Genomic DNA, 9,518 nt, shown 5'->3' with positions numbered 1-9,518 from the left:
AGTCTTACTAAGTTGAGCATCCGAGTTTGTTTATCCCTTGCATCTAAATAGTTTGTGTTTTATATTGTAATACCTGCCTATTGAGAGGCTTTGTGTCCTACTGTAATTGTATTATATTGTAATATCATTTGAGTGCAGGGGGATATTTAAGATTGAACACCATTCAATATTCAATTGGCACCTAAAAGTCCAATATAGGTTGGATAGACACTCGTAAGTTCTACCAAATTAGGTTGGAATAGCACTTAGAAGCCTATTGAAGGAAATTGAGGGTACTTAGAAGTCTTATTGGTTGTATAGGCTTTGTTGATGCCTAGAAATCTAATTGGTTTTGAGTTAGTGGAAATCCTCAAAGGGTGTTTAAGGTAAAGGATGTAGACAAGGTTTGTCAAACCTCTATAAAAATCATATATGTACTTTTCTTTTCTTTTTCCTATTCTTTATTTACTGCTTACCTCCAAGTTTTTGCATTACTTTGATGATAACTGTTTCTAACTTTTTGCTAACAGCCTAAACTTGAATATCTAACTATCTTGCAGCTCTTGATATTTATTCTTATTTATTTTCTTTTTAGTTACAAGATATAGATATCTTGGTGCACTTACTAGGCTACTAACTCTACAAACTTCATTGTTTGTTAGCGTTTACTAATTGCACTAACTCTTTACTTTTATCAATTATTGAATTTCATTATTTACTAACTGCTAATCATCAACCACTAACTACTTTGTATTTGCATTGCTTTAGTTATTTTATTTCCATTAGTAAATGTGCACATGCGTTCAAATAATAATAATAATTGGGCCCATTCCAGATAGTTTGTTCCATCAAACTTGACCATAGTAATATGAAATGAACTATTATCAATGGAATTCCCAGCTCCTACAAGTCTTCTATATGGTTTGTTCTCATTTCTAGCCATTTTCATGTTGTAATGAACAATAGATATTCACCGAATTGAAAGTATAGCACTGTCCAACTCCTTTTCCAACAAAAAATATTTCAAGTGTTGTCCAACAACACCCAGAATAATAAAAAAAAATTCAGAGCCTTTTCTATGAACATAAGGTGGGCGGCAGAAGTGACCAACACTGTCAAACAAAACAGCCCAAAAGTACAGTCCACAAAGAAACCTTAAAACAGTCCAAAAAAGCAACCAAACCTCCCAAAGGATTCTAGAAAAAAATATCTATGTCGTCTGTCAATCCAAAAAGTAATGAAAAAACAACCCATAAAATACTAGGCACCACTCCTAATCTATGATTTAAGCCCTAAATCAGAAAGCAACTTGTTTTCTCTGATTCTTCTTGGTCACTAGACAATTCTCCAAGTTTTCTGAACCTTGGGCACCTTCTTCAATCACCAATGACCTCCAAGAACCGGTCGGATTAAGCTGAAACTTCCAGTTGTTTGAAACCAAGGAGGTTTAGACCTGTTTAGTAACCATAAAATAAGAAAAAAACAAAGATGAATAGAAAAGAAGAGAAGAGAAATAAAGAATATAAGAGAAAAGGGGTTTAGACTTGTTTAGTTTGCCGCCTCAAGTGCTATTTATATTAGGCTTGTAATAATAAGAGGTATAATGATAGGAATACCCATGTCACTAGAAACAATCTAACGACACTATAATCAAAGGAAACATATGAAGAAGTGGGACCACAAGCTGCTCAATCATTTTCTCTACACTCCCCCTCGAGTTGGGAAAATATATTGATCATTCCCAACTTGCTTAAATCTGTCTCAAGCTTGATTTTATTAACTACCTTGGTGAAGACATCAGCAAGTTGCATATTAGTGGCAAGATAAGAAAGTCGTACTTCTTGAGAGGAAACTTTCTCTCGGATGAAATGTTTGTCAACTTCAATGTGTTTGGTTCTATTATGTTGTATTGGGTTGTAAACAATGTTAATGGCCACCTGATGTCACAATATCAAGGGTCTTTCAAACTCAATTACCAATTCTGTAAAGAGAGATTTCATCCATAATATTCTAGCAACACCATTAGCCATAGACCTGTATCCAACTTCAGCACTGAAGCTAACAACAACATTTTGTTTCTTGTTCCTCTAAGAAACTAGATTTCCTCCAACAAAGGAACAATACCCAAAAAGTGATTTCCTATCATTAATACAACATGCCCAATCTGCATCAATGTATACTTCAATTTTCATATAGCCATTATTTTTAAAAAGTATACATCGGCTTAGATATCTTTTCAAATAACTAAATCCTCTCAACAGCAAGGATGTGTGATATCTTGGGAGAGTACATGTATTGATTAACAACACTGACAACATTAGAAATGTCAAGGCGCGTCGAACATAGGTAGAGAAGTCTTCTTACAAGCCATTAATACATACCTTTATCTTCAAGAGGCTCACCATCCTCTGCATTTATTTTATGATTTTACTCAATGGGCGTATTTGCATGTTTAGCTCCCAATTTTCCTATTTCTTCCAAGAGATTAAGAGCATACTTCCTCTAGGAAACAAAAATGCCATGCTTGGACCTTACCACTTCAATCCCAATAAAATACCTCAACTCACCCAAATCCTTTACTTCAAATTCTTGAATAAGCATATGCTTAATAGAATTAATTTCATCAATATCACTTACTGTCACAATAATGTCATCAACATACATCGTTAAGAGAGTTAAAACAGATCATTTGTTCTTAATGAAAAGAGTGTGGTCAGATTGGGCTTAAACATAGTCAAATCTTTCTAAAGCAAGCCTAAATCTATCAAACCATGCCCTTGGAGATTGTTTTAGACCATACAAAGCTTTTTCAATTTACAAACTTTCTTATCAATCTCTGCATCAAAAAAACCAGGAGGCAACTCCATATACACTTCCTCTTGCAAGTCACCATTTACAAATGCATTATTAACATCCATATGAAACAATGGCCATGAAAATTTAGCAACAAGAGATAGCAAAACCCTGATGGTGTTCATTTTTTGCAACTGGTGCAAAGCTTTCCAACTAATCAATACCATAAGTTTGAGTGTATCCCTTAACAATCAATTTATATTTATATCTTTCAATTATACCATCGGCATTATACTTCACTATGAATATCCACCTACACTCAACAAGTTTCTTCCCTCTTGGTTGATCAACTAGTTCCCAAGTATCATTTTTCACAAGGGTATCCATATCAACCTTCATCGCTTCCTTCCACTCAGGGACAACAAAGACTTCTTGCACTATTCTAGGAATAGGAATAGCAACAATGGAGGCTAAAAAAGACTTATATAATGATGAAATGTGGTGAAAGGAAATGGCAAATACAATGGGCAATGGATGAGGTACACCAACACTTCCCCTTGTGTACTACAATTGGGAGGTCAAGGTTATTTGAGGATGGCTAAGGCATAGTAGCAGAAGTGGGTATGTCATCATTAGTAGGAGTGGATAAGGAGGAGACAATACTTTAATCTGATGTTGTAGAAGAGACAGGAATTAGCCTGGACTGATCATTACTAGAACCAACTTGCCTCCACCATCTTCTGTGAAACACCCTTAATTCTTTACACTTTTGACAACTCTCTCATTACACTTCCCTCCATTCGCAATAATATGCAAAGGAACATCTTGAGCAAAAAGTACCCTACTCACTACTCTCCCCCTAAGGTGGAACTCTAGGATAATAGGGGCCATCTTTAAAGAAGGTGACATCCGTAGATACAAATTTGGTTCTCGTGACAGGATCATAATAGCTATACCCCTTTTGTTTTGTGCATACCCAAGGAAGATACATTTTGCAGCCTTAGGGTCAAATTTTGAATGGGTAGCCCAAGGATTTGGACGAAACAAGTACAACCAAAAGTTTTGGGAAGAATAGAAAACTGCTCCTTATTAGGATACAACAAGTTAAAAGGAACATTCATGTCTAAGACTCGTGAAGGAATCCTGTTAATGAGATAAACAACAGTGAGAATGGCATCTCCCAAAAACATATAGGAACATTAGAATTCAGCATGATGCTTCTTACAACTTCAAGGATGTGCCTATTTTTCCTCTCAGCTACCCCATTCTATTAAAGTGTAAGTGGACAAGTTCTTTGATGAATAACTCCATGTTCAAGGAGATAAGAAGATAAGGGTTTTGCAAAATATTCTTTGGTATTATCAGATCTGAGATTTTTTATTTTAACCCCAAAATGAGTCAAAATCATTTGATGAAAAATAAGAGTCAAAGTGGGAACTTCATCCTGAGAGCCCATGAGATAAACCCATGAAAATTGAGAGTACTCATCAACAAGCAATATAAAGTATTTGTATCCACCCATAGTAGGAATATAATAGGGCCCCCAAACATCAATATGCATAATTTCAAAAGGAAAATAACTTTTATTACTTTGTGAATAAGTTGATCTACAATGCTTCGCCAACTCACAACTCTCACACTTCAAAATGGACACTTGAATTGACTCAAACAAAGTAAGAAAAAGACTCTTTAATGACCCAAAAGAAAGATGACCTAATCGATCTGACTAGCAAACTATGACATAAAAGACTTCACAACTTCTTTACTTTTCCTAGGTGGATGTTCAAGCAAGTAGATCCCATTCATCTAACAGCCAGTCCCAATCACCTTCCTCGTTGCCATATCCTATAAAACACAATTATCAGGGAAAAATGTCACTGAACAGTTTTGGTGCTTAGTGATACTATTGATTGAAAGTGGATTAGTACTTAGTTTAGAAACATGCAGAACTAAGGATAAGAAAATAGCATTAAAGACATTGATGTCTCCCTTGCCTAAAAGAGGGACAACAGAGCCATCAACAATAGACACTTTGTCTTTGCCAGAGGACAAGCAATAAGTGTGAAATAAGGAAGGCAGACTAATTATATGATCATATGCTTCTAAATCAATAATCCAAAAATGGCTAGTGTTACCTAGGGTTGAAGCATGATAGGCAGTGGCCCTTGTACCTGATTGAGCAAAAGCAAAAGTGGGAGGAGTTGAATGAGACTGTCTAGATATGCCAACTTCACTCTCCAACTGAGATAAAGCAACCCTAACAACAACCAATGCATCAAGAGAACTGGATCTAGTGTTAGGTGTGGATGAAGCTCCTGTGGTTACAACTATATTCGCATTTCCTCTCTGGTTCCTAAGTTTTTCTGGAATTAGCCGAGTATGAAGTTTCCAACAAGTGTCCTTAGTATGTTTTGGCTTTTTACAGTAGTCACAAAATGCATCCCTCTTTCCGTCATTCTTTACTTCTCTCTCGTTATCACCTCTAGACTTCGATTTTATGGCTGCTAAAGCTGATTCCATAGATGGAATTTGTAACATAATTTTTCTTCTACTTTCCTCACTATGTACCAAAGAGTACGCTTGAGATAAAAAGACACTATCTCTAGTGAGAAGATGTTGTTTTACAATGTCATAATCAAAGTTTAACCCATCCAGGAATTCAAACACTCTATTTTTCTCAACTAATTTTCTGTATGTGGTAGTATGTTTCTGACCCTCCCACTCAATAATCTCAAGATGATCAATCTCATACCACAATGATTTCAAGGTGGAGAAATAAAATGACACAGGTTTCTTCCCCTATTTAAGACTATTCACCTCAATTTTCAGTTCATATGCTCTAGCAACATTAAGGCGATGAGAATAGGTTTCTTTCATATTGTCCCAAATCTCCTTAACTGTCTTTGCCCAAAGATAGTTTCTACTGATATGAGGCTGCATGAAATTGCATAACCAAGTCATAACTAGATAATTTTCATTGACCCATTTAGTAAGGGAAGGGTCCTCCTGTGTTGGTTTCTTTGTGTCTCCCATCACATATATCCCAGTTTTTCCCTTCCTTCAATGGCCATAACGTCTAATTGGGCCCATTCCAGATAGTTTGTTCCATCAAACTTGATCGTAGTAATATGAAATGAACTATTGTCAATGGAATTCCCAGCTCCTACAAGTCCTCTATATGGTTTGTTCTTATTTCTAGCCATTTTCATGTTGTAATGAACAATTGATATTCACCGAATGGAAAGTACAACACTATCCAACTCCTTTTCCTACAAAAAATATTTCAAGTATTATCCAACAACACCCAGAATAATAAAAAAAAAATCAAAGCCTTTTCTATGAACACAAGGTGGGCGGTAGAAGTGACCAACACTGTCAAACAACACAACTCAAAAATACAGTCCACAACGAAACCTTAAAACAATCCAAGAAAACAACCAAACCTCCCAAAGGATTCTAACAAAAATATTTATGACGTGTGTCTATCCAAAAAGGATTCTAACAAATAACCCATAAACTGAACCAAATCTGAACCAAAAGAAGTAGGAGAGGGTTATACCTAATACGGTGAAATAATATCCCCCAATGAAGGTGTTCACACCCAAACAAGGATTCAAAGACTACTCCCACTGAAGATGGCGCAGTGTAGGATGGAGCAGAATCAGTAGTATTCTTCTCCAAGAATTCTGTCCTTCGCAAGAAACAACAGGATGGCACGTGAGCACAGCTTCCTATCAATTCTTTCTCAAAGAACTAATGTCAAGATCGAATCTTGACTTCTCCCACAACTAGAGATCAAACTGGATGTCTAGCGGCTGCAGGAAGGAGGCGGCAAGAAAGATTTTTGCAGGGATTGCAGAAATCTTTCTTCTGTGATTTTCAGCTCTAAAGAGGATGTGGGTATGTCTTCTCTAAAGGATGTCGCCCCCTCCTTATTTGTAACCCTAAAGGATCAGCTCCTAATCCAATTAGGAGTTGCTGATCCAAATCTTATTTGGATCAAACATCTCTTTAGGTGATAAGGATTAACCCTTATCTTATCTGCAGATTGGATCAACCTTCTCCTAATCTTATTAGGAGGTTTTCAGATCCAAATTATATTTAGATCTGGACTCTCTGAGTGGATAGGGTTTAATCCCTATCCTATCTGCTGATCCATCTCAGAATTCGCCCATATTTAACTTATTAAATAAGTCCAATTCGAAATGGGCTTTATGCTCATTAAGCTTATGTGCTCACTTAACCTTCCTAACTACTGCCCAGTTGGGTTTCCTTGTATGGCGTGGGACCCAAGCATTGATCTACACATCAGCCACATGGGTTCGGCCCAGCCTTTGTTACAAGGCGTGACCGAATACACTGTTATGGACAGTGCACCCCCTGAAACCCATCAAATGGGCTTTATGGGCTCAACAATTACCCTAAGTGGTTCCTGCGCCAAGCCACCTTGTAACTCCTAGGGACTGTGGGCAGATGCAAGATTAGCCAATCAGGTATTATCTTCAATGGTCTTACACTTAACCTCTCAGCCCATAATGATCATACACTGCCCGACAAGAGTGGACCTCTCCCTCGGCTGCAAGGAACAGTGTTGCTCTCTCAACTTATATGGATCCCGGGAATTAAAACATTTTTGCAAATATTTTAGAAATCATAATATATATACTTTTATATCTCATATAAAATATATATACTTTGCAAAACAAATGTCAACGATTGAAATCGGCTGCCGGCAGTGTTGGTTTCCATCAGTGAGAGTGCATCCCCGATCATTACCTTTGTCCGACAAATGGGCTGATCATGTCACTATGATCACCCGCCAAGGATCTCACTGATTGGTACATCAAAGATAGCCCAATCCGACACCTAGTGCAGTATCATAATCGAGTCTAGGGGTCGGGTGTAACTTTTCAGTTTTGCACATTAATCTCCAAGGTACAGGGCAATACTGGAAATCTGGTCCAGTTCAAAGATTCAATTAATCCTACACTGTATGTGCCTTGGGTCTCACCCTGGCAGCTGAGACAGGCCACCCCAACCAATTTGGTGGCACCACAGTATCAGCCTTATCAGGATAGGTCTCCCCAGACCGATCCACTGACCGTGAACATTCTAAACTAACACGAGTCTCATTAAGTGTCCAGTTGAAGGGTATTACACAGAAACATACCAAAGGAATATGAATCAAATATGTACTTTTATTCATTTACAATAAACTCATAAGTACATCGTTCTGATTGAAGCTAAGGGCATACAAAACTGTCCAACACTAATGACCTCCAAGAACCAGGTGGATTAAGATGAAACTTCCAGCCCTAGAAATGTTTTCATGTAGTTGGCTGGACTACACCTACATGAGAGCCCTAACCAATGTTAAACCTAGTTCCGATACCAAGTTGTTTGAAACCAAGGAGGTTCAGACCTGTTTAGTAATCAGAAAAGAAGAAAATAGAGATGAAGATAAGAGAAAAGGAAGAAGATAGGAGAAAAAAATAATAGAAGAAAAAAGGGGTTCCGATTTGTTTAGTCTGTTGCCCCAAGTGCTATATATATTAGATTTATAATAATAAGAGGTACAATGACAGGAATACCCCTATCACTACAAACAATTGAAAAAACATTCTAACATCACTATAACCAGAGGAAACATATGAAGAAGTGGGACCATAATTTGGTCAATCAAATTCTCTACAAATAACAACAACAATAATAATAATAATAATAATAAAGACAAATTTCTTAAAGTACCCCTATGGTTTAGGAAATTGACTAACTTTACCCGTGATATTTACAAATTGTCTTAAGGTACCCTAAGTTTTTTGACAATTGACATCATGGTTAAGTATTAACGGAAAAATGAAATGTCAAATTATCCCTCCATTATTCCTCAAGTTTTCAAAATAAAACCCAACAATCCCTTCAGTTTGGACCTATCATCATCGGTGCTGGCCCTTTGGGTTTAACTATCGTGGATTGCTCATACTAGCATGGCATCCCTTGCGTTCTATTAGAGGAAGAGCGATTACAAGATGACTCCAATACTTCGCCTGTTATGGAAGCTCAACTTGTGATGTTGTTTGTTGCAATGGAGGATCGTAAGGAGGGAGAACGTTTTTCATGAGACGATCTGATGCTGACAGTTGTGGTGATAGTTAAGCGTCTAGGAATGCATCATCATGAATTTTGTCTTTGTTATCAAGTCTTTCTCCTTCAGGGAAGTATTTTCGAGCTTTATTCGTCTTTCCCTCCTAGATTGCCGTCCAGTTTTCTATTAGAGCCATGATTTGTTTATTTCACTTTATTTTAGTGAGTCTATGCTTATTTTTGGTCAATACCTTTTTCCATTTTCTTTGTTCTAACTTTTGCTTACGACTATTTTGTCGGTGAATCTTAAATGTTCAAAGTTCATTCCACTCAACAATACCATCATTCTTCGGACCCTTGGTAAAGTTCTTTTTCATCGTCTTTCTCAAAGAATTCAAGGCGACCTTTAGACCCTTCCATGTGATCTCTACCATTAATATCCGAAGCTCCCTTGACTTCTCCCCCAGTACATCCCAACCCCTCCATCCATAGCAAAACCAATTTCACCTTGAATTTCTTCAACAATAGAGGCGGCCATGGTCACCATTTCATCATCTTCACCGCCATTCGTCACCATATCTAAACACTTGATTGGTAGATTCCCTTAAAAAATCCCTAAAATTTCAGTCAAAACTAAAAATTGAGTAAATGAAATACACAAA

This window comes from Nelumbo nucifera, chromosome 6, assembly GCF_055504915.1.
Source record: "Nelumbo nucifera cultivar China Antique chromosome 6, China Antique-T2T, whole genome shotgun sequence".
Taxonomy (NCBI): Eukaryota; Viridiplantae; Streptophyta; class Magnoliopsida; order Proteales; family Nelumbonaceae; genus Nelumbo; species Nelumbo nucifera.
Note: the sequence above shows the minus strand (reverse complement) of the source record.